Source organism: Vicugna pacos, chromosome 6 (assembly GCF_048564905.1).
Source record: "Vicugna pacos chromosome 6, VicPac4, whole genome shotgun sequence".
NCBI classification, from domain to species: Eukaryota; Metazoa; Chordata; class Mammalia; order Artiodactyla; family Camelidae; genus Vicugna; species Vicugna pacos.
The window spans coordinates 85,295,820-85,310,917 of NC_132992.1; the positions used below are offsets into that span (position 1 = coordinate 85,295,820).

The following is a 15,098-nucleotide window of genomic DNA, read 5'->3' on the forward strand; positions in this document are numbered from 1 at the left end:
CGGGGACGAGGCCGGAGAGCCGGAGGGACTACAATTCCCAGCGTGCACCGGCCCGGCCTTCTGGGCCCAGAGGCAGCAGGTACGCGGTGAGCTAGAGCAGCGAGTCCTGGCGTGCGTGGGAGCAGGGGGCGCAGTGATTCCAGAAGTGTCCGCCGAAGGCTCAGACTCAGCGTACGGAGTTTAAACGTCGGTTTCCAAACTTTTCCACACATTAGAAACACTTGGGAAAGCTTCAGAAACGGACACCTCCTTCTCACCCCAGAGATTGTGAGTCCATTGGTCTGCGCGTGGCTTGGGTTTTGGACTCTTTAAAGATCCCCAGATGTTTCCATGTGTAGAGCCATTTAATTCTGATAGCAGCCGCATGAGAGGTAGACACTGTTATTGTCATCCCAGCTTTACATGTAGGGCAACTATAGGAAGGTATGTCAGGGAGGTTAATTTTCTGAAGTTCACAGACCTCTGAAATGGCAGAGCCAGAACTTGGACCCAGGCAGTCCAGTTCTGGAATCCTGTGCCTTTAACCCTTATGCAATGCTACTTCTCAAACGTTTGGTATTATCTCACAGGGAGAGAAAAATGAAATACTATACATACAGGTGCCATGATTGTGTTTGGTTTTTATTGAAGTGTAGTTGATTTACAATGTTATATTAGTTTCTGGTGTACAGCATGGTGATTCAGTTATACATATAAATACATACATATTCTTTTTCATTACAGGTTACTACAAGCCATTGAATATAGTTCCCTGTCCTATACAGTAGGACCCTGTTTATTTATCCTGTACATAGTAGTTTGTATCTGCTAACCCCAAACTCCTAATGTCTCCCTCCCTCCACCCTTCCTCCCCGGTAACCATAAGTTTGTTTTCTATGTCTGTGAGTCTCTTTCTGTTTCATAAATAGTTCGTTTGTGTAGATGCCATGTTTTAGAGCACAGAATGTTGAATGGGATGGAATTAATGTGAGAGAATAAGTGCAATCTGCCCAACATCACGCTAGACCTATGACTACATTCAAGGGTTATCTCATTTGATCTTCCTTTACAATCTTTTTTTACAGTAAATCATGGATTGACATACTACTCTGGGCCTACTGCCTATTTTGTAAGTAAAGGTCTGTAAGGACACAGTCACCCCCATTGGTTTAGGTATTATCTCTGTCTGTTTTGGGGAACAAGGCAAAGTTGAGTAGTTAAAGGAGAGACTATATGGCCCATAAAGTCAAAAATATATACTGTCTGGCCATTTACAGAAAAAGTTTACCAACCCTAAGTTAAGTACTTGGCCCAAGATCACAGCTCACAAGTTACCATGGGATTCAAGCCCAGATCTGTCCAAGCCCAAGGCCAGTTCTCATGACCACCATGTTTTGAGTCTTCCTCCATGGGGAGCATTAGCATTATGTGCCAGGTGTAGCTGAACATGGAGAGAAATCGGATTCTGTTCCTTCCCCTTGAGAATTTACTGTCTAGTAAGAGAGGTAGAGTGTGTCCTTAACCGTTGCCTCAGTTCACCCAGAATAAATGGTTAAGCTTTGACAATTGAGATGGAATAAAAGTGATGGCCTGATGCTGGGCATATTTAGGCAAACAAAGGGCAGGGGTAGCCCCCTTGGTCTCCCTCAGCAGCAGTGTGGGCTGAGAGCTCAGAGGTGGGGCAAGAGAAGGTGGCTGAAGGTTGAGGGCCAATGGGGGGTTGCTGGGGATTGCCATGGTGATGGTCAGGTGAGCCTCAGAAGAGCCTGTAAGGTGGCTCACCTAGACCAGCCATAAAGAGTAGGCTGAGATGCCAGAGACCTAGAATGGGAACAGGTTGTACATGGTAGGCTCTGCCATCAAGCTACCTGGATCCAAATCCCCATTCTCCCACTTAGCTGTGTGACCTGACCAAGTTACTTAGCTTCTCAGTGCCTGGACTTTCTCAACTGTCAAATGGAAAAAACAGTACCTGCTTCATAAGGTCTCTCTGAGAGACCAAAATTAAATTTGTTAACATGTACTTAATACCAAGTAAGTGCCCTATTAATGTTAGCTACCCTTTGTGTTGATAGGATGCCTTTGGTTGCTGGGCTATAAATTAAGAATCCCAGTGAGGAGAAGAAGATGGGAATCTGACCTTGGGCACTGCCTGGGCTCCTGGTACCCACGCATGGATGGCAGCATGATGTGGGAAGTGCCAGAAGCAGAGAGGTAGGCACCAAAACAGTGCCCCAGTGGCAGGATGGCACAGGTGGCCGGAAGGTGACAGGCTCCCTGTGGATATATAGGCACAGGGACCTCCCTGTCAAATGCCCCCAGCAGAATTCTCACAAGGAAAGTCACAGTCTGGGACTCTTGCCACCATATCATGCAATCAGAGGTTAATGAGGCTCGGGTGGATGTGAATGTGACAGATGACTCTCACAAGAGATAAAAGCAATGAGGCACCATTTCAGATTCATTCTTTTTTTTATCTAATAGTGGGAGATAGAATGAGAGATTAAGATTACAAAGCAACAAGAGTTGGGGAGAGTGTGAAAGATGCTGGTTAGAGTTAACGCAGGGTTTCTCAACACTTCTCAGTGCTCTTGACGTTTGGGGTCCTAGTCGTTCTTTGAGGTCTGTGGGGAGGGAAGTGTCCTGTGCAGTATAGAATGTTTAACGGCATCTCTGGCCGCGACCCACCTCTCCCAAGTTTTGACAGCCAAAAATGTCTCCAGACTTTGCCAAAAGTCCACCGGGGTGGGTGGGGTGGGTACAAAATCCACAGCCCCCATGTTGAGAGAGAGAGAGCTGAAAATATCCTTCATTCATCCATTCATTCCCTTGGATGTGATGGTTACAGGGATGGAATGTGGATCCCGACTGCCTGGGTTTCAATTCCATCTCTCCCACTTCCTGGTTGCATGACCCTGGGTAATCACTTCACTTCTCTGTGCTTCATAGGGTTGTTGTAAAGATCGAATGAAGTTATACCTGTAATGGAAAAACTTAGTTCATGGTCCAGCCAAGTGTCAGCTATTCACAGAGTACATGATAAGTGTGGGGCATGAGCCTCAGCACTGAGGGTCCCTACAGTCTATTCCTCCCAATGCAGACAGACTGAACTTACTTTTAAACTTAAATATTTCCAATGAAGTATAACGTACATAGAGAAAAATGCACAAATTATAAATGTACAACTCAGTACATTTTCACAAAGCAGACATATTCAGGTGACCAGCACCCAGATGAAAAACAGCCTGGCCACACCCAGGAAGCCTCCCTTGGGCCTTTTTCAGATGATTTGTTTTTTGTTTGTTTGTTTGTTTTCTAAGGTTTCATACCCTCCGTTTCACCGGGCATTTAATTATACTGTTCCCTCTGGCTCCTGACTCCCTTTGTTTTTGTTCTGACCAAGTACCATTTATTCTTTTTATCTTTCTTTTTCTTTTTTTTTTTAAATTATAGTAAACCAGATAGAACATAAAATTTACCATTTTAACCATGTTTATATGTACAGTTCATTGGCATTAATTACATTCACATTACTGTGCAACCATCACCACTCTCTATTTCTAAAACTTTTCATCACCATTTCCAGCTCAAAAACCTTTCCAGAATAAAATCCTGCCCAGCTAACATCACCTTACTCCTGCCTATCCCTGTGACCTCATTTCCTGCTACATGACTCATTCCACTCCAGCCCGACAGCTTTCTTGCCTTTATGTATGCAGTTCCCTTTTCCTGCAATGCCCTTCCCCTTCCAGGCACATAGCTAGCTTCTGCCCAAATGGCACCTCCTCGTCAGAGAGGCTGTCCTGGGCCAGCTGACCTAAAATAGCACTCAAACCTCCACCATTCTCTAGCCTTTTACCTAGCTTTACTCTCTTACTTTATATATTTGTTAGTAAATTTCCTGGGGCTCCACTAGAATTGCTTGTGAGCAAAGCCCAATCTATCTTATTTATTTCTATATCTAGTGTCTAAGAGTGTAGCTGTCATATAGTAGGTGCTCGTTAAATATCAGTTGAATTAAATGGCATGATAAAGGTAAGTGCAGTTTGTGCTTTTGTACCCAGGGGAGGTACCATTTCTTCTTGGTTGTTTCTTAAAGATTTCCAGTCAATAGGTAAGTATTTATTTAATTCTGTGATAGGCAGTAGTCTAAAAATGGCCTTCATAACCCTCACTCATATATAATCTGTTCTTCGTTCAGTATCGGGGAAAACTGAATATGATGAGGTATCATTCCCATGGTTATGTTGTATGGCAAAAGGGAGATTATCTGGGCGGGGGATCCTACTCTAATTGCATGAGCCCTTTGAAAGCAGTGTTTTCTCTGGCGAGTGTTAGAGAGATTCGTTGCTGGTTTGAAGATGGAGGAGTCCCGGGCATGCAGGCAGCTTGAAGAGCTAAGAGAGGCCTCCAGCAGACTGCCAGCAAAGAAATGGGGATGTCAGTCCTACAACTGCAAGGAATGTAATTCTGCCAACCAGCTGAATAAGCTTGAAAGTGGATTATTCCCCAGAGCATCCAAGTAGGCACCCAGACTGGCCAGCACCTAGATTTCAGCCTGTGAGCCCGTCAGCAGAGAACCGAATTGAGTCCACTTCCTATGGCCACAAGGCTCCATGTGTCTACCCTGTCTCCAGATGCCATTGGGAAGAGACAAGAGGGAACAGAAAGTGTATTAGTTAGAATGCAGAGTCAGCTGCTATGACAAAGACCAAAGTGACAGTGACATAAACAAGGTAATTTTCTCTCTCATGAAGCACTTCAAGTGTTAGCAGTCCAGGGCTGATAGAGCTAAGTTCCCTGGTGTGGGGACCCAGGTTCCTTCTGTCTTGAGCTCTTCCAGTCCTAGATCGTTGGCTTCATTTGGTCCAGGATGGCTCCACACCATGACACATTCCAGGCAGCAGGGTGGAGAATGTGCATGTATATTACACCCTATTGGCCAGAACGGAGGCTTCAGGGAAGGCTGGGAAATGTAGTCTTTAGTTGGGGTGGCCATGGGCCTGGCTAAAACTCAGGAGTTGTATTATGAAAGGAAGTAAGAAAGAATGGATATTTGGGGACATCCAGCCATTTCTGCCACCAAGAAGACAGTCTGAAAGACTAATCCCTTTTCAAAAAAATCTGAAGGAAAGTAATTTAAACCAGAAGAATCTGAGAAGCCTCTAAGTGGCAACTTTAAGCCATCTCCCTTTTCCTACCTTACCCTACAAGATCTAGTTGAAGGACCTAGAGGAACACAGTATTTCCTGCACATCTGAGGGTACTGTGTAAATGTTTAACCCTACTACGAAAGAAAATAAGGTAAAGGTTGTATCCCACCACTGTTCCAGAACACCCAGACAGGCCTAAGATTCACCTACAGGAGACGGAGAAGGGAGTTCTGTTGCCAAAAAGCCCTGTCACCACAAAGCAGATCTAGCAAGAGGAACATGAGCCTTCTGCAGTCCCGTGAGTGCTCAGTAAATACCATGTGATGACAGAAGAGGAGGAGGTTGTAGGGTAATCGGAGGCCGGCCTGAAGTCAAGGACCTCAAGAGTCCAGTGTTAAAATATCTTTTTTTTCCCTTTAGTATTAAAGCTGTCAGGTTTTTTAATGCTTGCTTGGGACCTGTTAGCAGAGTATTATTTTATCATATAGTCGTCTATAGAAGATTAACTAATAAAATCAATGAAGTATTGGCTATTACTGTTCCCATTTTACAGATTAAAAAAAATGAAGGCTCAGTGAAAATAAATAAATGGCCCAAAGTCTATAAAGGAGTTAAGCCTGAAGATTAGGAGTCAAGAATCAAGCTGAGCTGGGGTTTTTCTCCCCCAAAGATATTATTAATGTTGTCTTCATTACCTTGTGGGGTATGCTTTCCAGAAGGACCAAGGTAGAAATTCTTTCTGGCCTTGATACAGTTGGGTCCTAAAGGGGAGACACTGAATTGTATAAATGAACACAGATGTGTGTGTGTGTGTAAACACAAGACTCATTGCAAAATCCATGGCCCACCCAAAGGAAACCCAGTTTTTCAGACTCACTTTCTGGCCACATTGTATGTCACCACAGTTCTTTCTTCTTTTACTTCCACTTCTTTTTTCTCCAAAATCACTCTTCTAATGTAAAAAGTTATGCCTGGGAGGCAGAGACTTGGTTTTGTGGAGTCAGACGCAGGTGCAGTGTTGTATGTCTCAGATTTTTACCACCAGTGCAGAAAAAGTATTTTGTTTGCTTTTGTCAAAGCAGCAGTGTGGACAGTGAATTATCCTAACCTTTTAAGATGACCTTTCATGTAATATTTTGCAAAACAAATCAGGTGTACTAGGAAGACAGGGACAGTCCACAGGAACTGTCATAAAGAAACTGTCAGGAGAAACCTAAAGGGCAGTGGCAGAAAGGGCAGGGCAAAGGAAGGAACTCTACAGAGATGTGGGTTCAGGAAGAAGTGGGCCTCATCCTGATCACATGAGGAGTTCTGAAACACACCCTGTACCACAGAGGCAAGAGGGCTGAGCACATTGGCTAGTCATTGGCCATGAAGAGGGGGTGTAACCCCAGTCATCTCCTGGCGGGGGACAGCTTCCCTTAGCCAAAGGCAGAGTGGGAACCAACCTGAGAAGGTGCAGGATGAGCTTTTAGCAGCCAACACCTACAGGCAGGAGGTAGTGTGTTGGCCCAGGGGAGGGATCCTGGGCTGGGCACCAAGAGCATCCACTACACTGGAACCATCACAACTTATGCGTAATACTAAAGTCAGGTATATGTGGTAGTTTCTTGGTGTGCTATTTGGTTTATTTATTTATTTTTGGCTATTTTCAGTAGGTTTTATTTTTTAGAGTAGTTTAGGTTCATAGCTAAATTGAGCAGAAAGTATAGAGAGTTCCATATACCTCCCTGTCCCCTACATGCACATAGCCTCCCCTCAAATCAACATCTTGCACCAAAGTAGTGCTTTTCTTACAATCAGTGAGCCTACATTGACACATTACTATCACCCAAAGTTTGCAATTTACATTAGGTTTCACTCTTGATGTTGTACAGTCCGTGGATTTTGACAAATGTATCATGATATTGATCTACCATTACAGTATTGTACAGAATAGTTTCACTGCCCTAAAAATCCTCTGTGCTCTGCCTGTTCATCCCTCCCCACCTCAAACCTCTGGCAACCACTGATCTTTTCACTGTCTCCATAGTTATGCCTTTGTCAAATGTCATATGATTGGAATCCTATAGTACATAGCCTTCTTGCACTGGTTTCTTTTGCTTAATAATGTGCATTTAAGTTTCTCCCATGTCTTTTTATGGCTTGAGACTTCATTTCTTTTTCATCACTGAGTAGTATTTCATTGTCTGGATTATCACAGTTTATTTATCCACTCATCTACTAAAGGACAACTTAGTTGCTTCCAATTTTTGGCAGTTATGAATAAAGCTGCTGTAAACATCCATGTGCAGATTTTGTGTGGACGTAAGTTTTCAAGTCACTTGAGTAAATACCAAGGAGCACAATTCCTGCATCATGTGAAAGGATGTTTAGTTTTATTAAAAACTGTCAAACTGTCTTACAAAGCGACTATACCTGAACCATTCTGCATTCTCCCCAGCAATGAATGAGAGTTCATATTCTACCTTCTCACTAGAATTCAGTGTCTTCGGTGTTTGGGATGTTGTCCATTCTAATAGGTACGTAATGTAGTGGTATCTCATTGTTGTTTTAATTTGTAATTTCCAAATGACATACAATGTTGAGCATCTTTTCATATGCTTATGTGCCATCTCTATATCTTCTTTGGTGTGTCTGTTCAGGTTTTTTCCCCATTTTTTAATTGGGCTGTTAATTTTCTTATTGTTGAGCTTTAAGGGTTCTTTTTATATTTTAGGTAATAGTCCTTTGTCAGATATGTCTTTTGCAAGTATTTTCTCCAGTCTAAGGCTTGTCTTCTCATTCTCTTGATTTATTTATACTTTTACTCAACATGGATGAACCTTGGAAACATTATAAGTGAAAGGAGTCAATTACAGAAGGCTGTATTTATATCATTCCATTTATATGAAATGTCTATCACACAAATCTACTGAGTCAGAAAGTAGATTAGTTGTTTCCAGGAACTGAGATAAAATGGTGAGTGACTGCTAACAGGTACAGATTTTTCTCTTTGGAGTGATGAAAATGTTCTAAAATTAGATGTTGGTGATGGGTGCACAACTGTGAATATACTAAAAACGATTGGATTGTACACTTTGAAGAATGAATTTTATGGTATGTAAATTATATTGCAATAAAGTTTTTAAATTTGTATTTTAGGACTGAAGTGTAAAATTTTTAATTGAATATTTTTACAGACATTTTTAATAAAAAGTTGGGTTTCAGGTCAGAACATGACTTCTATATTTCCATAACTTCAGCATCACTCTCCCTTTTTTTAACTTAAAAAAATTGAGGTATAGTTGATGTACAATATTATATAAGTTACAGGTGTACACTATGTGATTCATAATTTTTAAGTTTATACTCCATTTACAGTTATTATAAAATATTGGCTTTATTCCCTGTGTTGTACAGTATATCCTTATAGCTTATTTTATACATAATAGTTTATACCTCTCGATTCCCTATCCCTATCTTGCCCCTTCCCCCTCCCCTCTCCCAGCTGGTAACCACTAGTTTGTTCTCTATATATGTGAGTCTGTTTCTTTTTTGTTATATTTACTAGTTTGTTGGGTTTTTTTAGATTCTACATATAAGTGATATCATACAGTATTTGTCTTTCTCTAACTGACTTATTTCACTTAGCATAATACCCTCCAAGTCCATGTATGTTGTTGCAAATGACAAAGTTCATTCTTCTTTATGGCTGAGTAGTATTCCATTGTATACATATGCCATACCTTCTATAACCATTCATCTATTGATGGACACTTAGGTTATTTCCCTATCACCACTCTCTCTTTCAGTTTACATTCTTTATATTTTATGCATCCTTGAAAGCTGCCTTCAATCCTTTCTAGAATAAGACTAGATGTAAATAAATAAAGATGGAACACCTGATTCACCTGTGCATTCCCCAAATGCCTTGACCCTTGGGGAATCCAGACATTTTCACAGGTGCCTTTGCAGTATATTTTCAGCAGCAAAAATAAAACTGAGAATGTAGCGCTGAGATCTAACCCCAGGGGTTACAAGTCACATGTCTCACTCTGCTGAGTTTTGGGGAAGTACCTTTAGTTACCAACACAAATGGGCAACATCTCCTTTGGGCCAATAAGCCCTTCATAGTCATTTCTCAGTTGTACTTCACTGCCTTTGGATGTCATGTGGCAGTGTAACTTGGTCTGGGTCAGGTGACTTATCCAGATTAATTGAGCTCAGTGGAGCCAAGCATTTCCCCTAGAACTATGTCCTGGATGAATCCTTGTAACATTTTGACCTGCCTAGAATGTCATGCCTTAGTGTGAACTGATAGGCAGATAGATAAATTAGATTCCTGGAATCAGAAGGCACCTTGGAGGAAGTGATGAGAGCAGAAACAAAGTGAACTACCCAGAGGCTGACTAGGCAACCTCGGATGAATGGCTCCACCACCGTGGGCCTCCAACCCTTTCTCATCTTGGAAATGAAAGGGTTGAACTCGCTGATCCGTGAGACCTCTTTTAGCTCTACAGATCAGCTGGCGTAGGGCTTCCCAAACTCTTGGACTTCACATATCATTACAGTTCTCAGAGACTTTCCAAGAAAAGACAATAAAAAACGATTACTGCCATTTTCTATCACATAACTTCCAGAAAGAAAAGACATATTAACTTTAAAAAACAAAGGTGGGAAGGAAATAATCGCAGAATAAAAGACAGTCCTTGTTAAGGAAAAGGGTTGGCAACTTTTCTTCAACGTATGCACTGTGTACTCATTCTGTCTTTCTTATTTTAAAAAACAGCTTTTAACGAGGATTATCAACCAAGAGAGTGGTTTGTTAGTAGCATTTGTCAGCCTCCTCTGTGTGTCCCTAGATGCTGCTGCATGGGCCCTTCCTTTGTCTGGACATCTTTGCCCTCATAAAGGGCAGTACATGTCACTCTTCCAGTCCCCCACCAGTTCTCTTTCCATCCCGACCCTTCTGTGATTTATTTTTCCCTTCCATTTTCTATTCCATCTCTCCCATCCTCTCTGTCTATTTCTTGCCCCATGTCTTCTGTCTCCTGTCCTCCATTCCAGTTTCCTGTCTCTCTCTTGCTTTGGTCTTTATCCATCCCTGTCTGTCATCAACATGAAGACCAACCAGCATTACCAAACTGCCCCCCATCAGAGGCCTCTGAAACACTCTAAATCCATCTTCAGTGTGTTGCAATTTGACAGCATGACATTCTGAGTTACTAAAGTTTATCAGCCATTTTTATTCATAAAAATAGCTTTTTTGACATATCTACATGTCATACAGTTCACTTCAAGTGTGCAATTCAATAATTTGCAGTAAATATATAGACTTGTGCAACCATGACCACAATCTAATTTTAGAACATTTCCATCATCCCCAAAAGATCCGTTATGCCCATTTGCAGCACTCCCTCTTCCCACCACCAGGTCCCAGCAACCACAAATCTACTTTCTGTCTCTATAGATTGGCCTTTTCCAAACATTTCATAAAATGGTATTGTGCATTATGTGGCCTTTTGTCTCTGGCTTCTTTCATTTAGCATAATATTCTTAAAGTCCAACCATGTCATAGCATGTATCAGTATTTCATTACTTTTTATGGCCCAATAATATTTCATTGTAAGGATATACCACATTTTGTTTATCCATTCATCAGTTGATGGACATTTGGGTTGTTTCCACTTCTGCTATGAATCTGCTATGAACATTCATATACAAGTGTTTGTGTGGACATGTTTTCAGTGGACATGTTTTCAGTTCTCTTGGGGATACACCTACAAGTGGAATTACTGGGTGTGACAGGCAGAATAATAGCCCCCTAAAGATGTCTATGTCCTAACTCCTGGAACGTGTGAACATGTTTCCTTATGTGGCAGAAGTAACTTTGCAGAGGTGATTAAGGATCTTGAGATGGGGGAATTATCTTGGGTTATCAAAGTGGGCCCACTGTAATCACAAGGGTTATTATAAAGGAAAGAGGGAGGCAAAAGAGGCAAAGTGTCAGAGTGGTGCAGGGTGAAAAAGACTCATCTGGACATTACTGGCTTTGAAGATGGAAGAGGCCATGATCCAAGGAATGCAGGCAGCCTCTGAAAAATCAAGGAAATAAATTTCCCCTTAGGGCCTCCAGAAGGAACATAGCTCTGCCAACACCTTGATTTTAGCCCAGTGAGACCTTCTTTTGGATTTCTGACCACCAGGACTATAAGAGAATACATTTGTGTTGCTTTAAACCATAAAGTTAATGTTAATTTGTTACAGCAGCCACAGGAAACTAATACGCTAGGTCATAAGGTAATCCTAGCTCTATTTTTACGTCACAGATAGACCCATTTAAGGAGGCATCAGTGGTTGGAGTTAAGAGCACAATTTGCCAGGCGTATGGGTTCAAATTCCAGCCCTACTACTTACTGTATGTAATCTTGAGTAAGTTTCCTTAAATTTCTGTTCCTCAGTTTCCCTATCTGCAAAATGGGATTAATAATAATACCTCCCTTACAGTCTGTTATGAGGATTAAATGAATGGGTCTTAGTACTATACCTGGCAGGAAGCAGTATACAGAATCATGTACCATTATCATTATTCACATAGTCTTCCCAGAACAAAGGAACAGCTGTAGCCTGTCCCAGAGGTGAAACCAAAAATTTGCTTAAACCTTTCAAAAAATGTTTTCTTCATCCCATCAACCCTGTTGAAACCTCACAGTTCTTAAGACCAAGTTTCCCCTATAACTCAAGACAAAAGTTTTAAGGAAGTCCCCTCCCTGGAGAATTATTCTTGAGAAGAAAGTTTTGTCCAACCTCCTAGCTGAGAAAGACAGTGATGTTCTGCCAAAATGTTCTTGGCAGATCTGGTTCCCTCCACCACATCTTGCTCAGAAGTCACTGCTTAGTCCACGGAGAACTATCTGTTATGTGTTTTTATCCAGTCCCTCAAAACACTGTAATGTAAGCACTTTGCAAATGTTGGCTGAATACCAAATGAATACATGAAGGTTGACCAGAAGAGCACCGTGGTTTCAACTTCTGCTGACGTTCTTTCTAGGATAAATGAAGTCCCTTTCTGACTTTTGGGAGTGGAATAACTTTGGAGATGATATAGCCCAGGACCCTGATTTTGCAAACAAAGAAGTTGAGATTCTGAACAAAACATGAGGGCTAAGATCATATATAGCAAGTTAGCTACAAAGCAGGACTTGAACATAGCTGTTCTGGTTTCCGGCCCAGATGCCTTTCTCTTTAGATATTGCTACAGGTGAAAGAGTTTAAGACTTTGGGTTGAATCTGGGCTGACCTCAGGTCATGCCCTGAAAACCACTTGCTCAATCAAGTTCCTGGTATCACATTGTCTCATTTTCTTATACTTCCTTTTCCAAATAAAACTTCTTTTTCAGTTCTAGTGTTCAGGAAATCAAAGAAATACTATCAAAATTATCTCTTGTTACATCTTCTATCTACAGCCCCCAGTGAGCATGAGAAGACATTGGGAAAAGCCACTATTACCTTTGGCTGATATCCCAGCACCCATTAACCCAAACCAGGGACAAATAATTGCATAAATAGTGAGGCTGGCTTGTGACGTTCAGAAAAACACATAGATAGTAATTAACATGGTTTCAAAAGTAAAAATAGTTAACCAAAGTTGACGAAAGTTCCTCTTTTTATCCTTCTTTCTCTACAACAAAGCAGTTGTTTTAAAGTGAGGTTGCTGACTGAGGAAATTTTTAAAAATCAACACAAGAAGCAATAAATGGCTAACAAAGTCTTGTACTCAATAAAAGACTCCCAAACTAGTTCAGGCTTTCATAAATGAGTGGACAGATCCTGAATCAGTGAAAAGTTATGCACAGTGTATGAACAGATTCAATACTCATCCTCTTAGGGAGGCTTTATGCTAATAAATTCTGAGGGCCCCTTACTTTCCCTTGTATCATTCAGAGAAGGACCTCTGGTATCTTCATACTATTCCTACTGCTGAACCCCTGAAATGTTCTTTTGTTACCAAATAAAAATCCTTTATACAAGTCCCCCAAGAGATTTCTTTATTTCAAGCACTGTGGCAGTATTTGAATCTTTGCCAAATTTTAAAATGTTTTCTTTCTTTTTCTTATTTCATTACATTGGCTGGAACTTTTAGTACAATATTGAATTGCAGTGGGTATCCTGGTTTTTTCAAAAAATAATGTACTGTGTTATTTTGAAATATTTCAAACATAAGATAAGATTATACAATAACAAATGACCATGTACCCACATTCCAGCTTTATCGAATAATAACATCATATTTGTCCTGACCCTTAAAAAACTTATATCTGAAGATCTCTCTGTCCCTGTTTCCTCAGCCCAGAAGTACCTACTGTTACAAATTAATGTTCATTAGTCCTGTAAATTTTTATACTGTTAATATGCATGTATACATCCATGAGAAGAACACAGTGCTGTTAAAAGAACGGAGGAAACTTAAATGCATATTATTAAGTGAAAGAAGCCAAACTGAAAAGGCTGTGTACTGTATGATTCCAACTATATGACATTCTGGAAAAGACAAAAATATGGAGACAAGAAAAAGATCCGTGGTTACCAGCGATGGGGTGGAGGGAGATGAAAAGACAGAGCACAGAGGATTTTTAGGGCAGTGAAAATACTCTGTATGATGCTGTAATGATGGCTATATGTCACTATACTTTTGTCCAAGTGCATAGAATATACAGCACCAAAAGCGAACCTTATGGTAAACTATGGACTTTGATGTGTCAGTGTAGGTTCATCCTTGAAAAAACGTGTACTGTTCTGGTGAGTGATATTGATAATGGGGGAGGCTATGCATGCATGGGGGGCAGGGGGATATAGGAAACCTCTGTGCCTTCCTCTCAATTTTACTGTAAACCTACAACTGCTCCAAAAAGATAGAAGTCTCTTTTAAAAGTACATAGTATTATGTCACAGATTTAAATGTTTTAATAAATGTTATTATACCACATACCTATCATTCAGCAACTTTTTTATTCATATTTTAAAAATAAAAATAGGCAAGTCTGATCAACTAAGCAATTATGCATCAAACTTTCTATGAGGCATAGTGAAAAAGGTGAACTTGGGTTTGAGAACAGCGCAAACTCTTGCTCCACTATGGCTAAGCAGAATTTCCACCTTATATCGCCTTGTCTTTTTTTGTTTTAATTTTTTATTATAGACGATCTCAAACATTTACTAGAGTAGACAGCACAGTGAAATGGGCATCCATGTATCTACCAGTCAATTAGACTCAACACTGATCAAATGATGGTCACTCTTGTTTGATTTGTCTTGACTCCCACCAAATTCCCCCAATCCACATTATTTCATAGAAAATCTCAGACATTATTGTATTCTATCTATGGTAGTCAGCCCCCAAGATGGCCCCCAGTGACCCTCCCCTCCTGGTACTCACACCCTTGTATATTCCCCTCCCACAATGAATCAGGGGTGTCTGTGTAGACCATAAAATATGGTGGAAGTGTTGGTTTCTGATCTCCGAGGCTGAGTCATAAGATATTGCAGTTTCCTCACTGGTCTCTTGGATTGCTCACTGTGGGGGACACAGTTAGGTCTAGGATAAGGTAAGCAAGGCACCTAGGATGCAAAATTTAGGGAGGCGTTTACTCTCAGGTGCTGACCCTGCACTTGTACAACCCTGAGAATGAATGCTTCCATTTTTGCCCTCTGCGTGACTCACTTACCTCACTCTAGTCTTGGCCGTGGTGGGGGAAGCCGGCTGCCATTCCATGAAGACACTAAAGCATCTTTGTGGAGAGGTCTACATGAAGAGGAACAGAAGCCACCCATCAACAGACAGCACTGACTTGCCAATCAGGACAGAAGCAGATCCTTTAGCCCCCGTCAAGATTTCAGTGACTGGAACTCATGAGACACCATCATGAGAGAATCTGAGCCAGAACTGACCAGCCAGACTGCTCTCAAATCCCTGCCCGTGGAAAT

General features: G+C 41.2%; 1 long non-coding RNA gene across 1 annotated transcript; it reads left to right on the forward strand.

The window, feature by feature from the left end:
* Window positions 1–122: 122 nt before the first annotated feature.
* Window positions 123–15,014, forward strand: LOC116281022 (uncharacterized). The gene is made up of 3 exons (XR_012074028.1): window positions 123–267; window positions 2,055–2,193; window positions 14,850–15,014. It is a non-coding gene; the product is annotated as an uncharacterized lncRNA (long non-coding RNA).
* Window positions 15,015–15,098: the final 84 nt, after the last annotated feature.